Source organism: Falco biarmicus, chromosome 13 (assembly GCF_023638135.1).
Source record: "Falco biarmicus isolate bFalBia1 chromosome 13, bFalBia1.pri, whole genome shotgun sequence".
Classification (NCBI taxonomy): Eukaryota; Metazoa; Chordata; class Aves; order Falconiformes; family Falconidae; genus Falco; species Falco biarmicus.
The window spans coordinates 20219533-20219740 of record NC_079300.1 but is presented as its reverse complement, the minus strand read 5'-3'; positions in this window follow the sequence as shown (position 1 = coordinate 20219740).

The following is a 208-nucleotide window of genomic DNA, read 5'->3' as shown; positions in this document are numbered from 1 at the left end:
GCCAGGCCGAGGTGCCCTGTGTAGCGGCGCAACCCTACACGTCAGACGCCCTCTCCGGCGTGAGGCGGGCCGGCGGCAGCCGTACCCTCTCGAATAGAAGAGCCGCACGACCGTATATCCTGGAAGAGCAGAGAAAGCCGATCTGGCTTCCGGTGGGGGTCCCTGGCAGCCTTCCCGGAGCCGGGAAAGCGCCAGCTCCGAGCGGGCT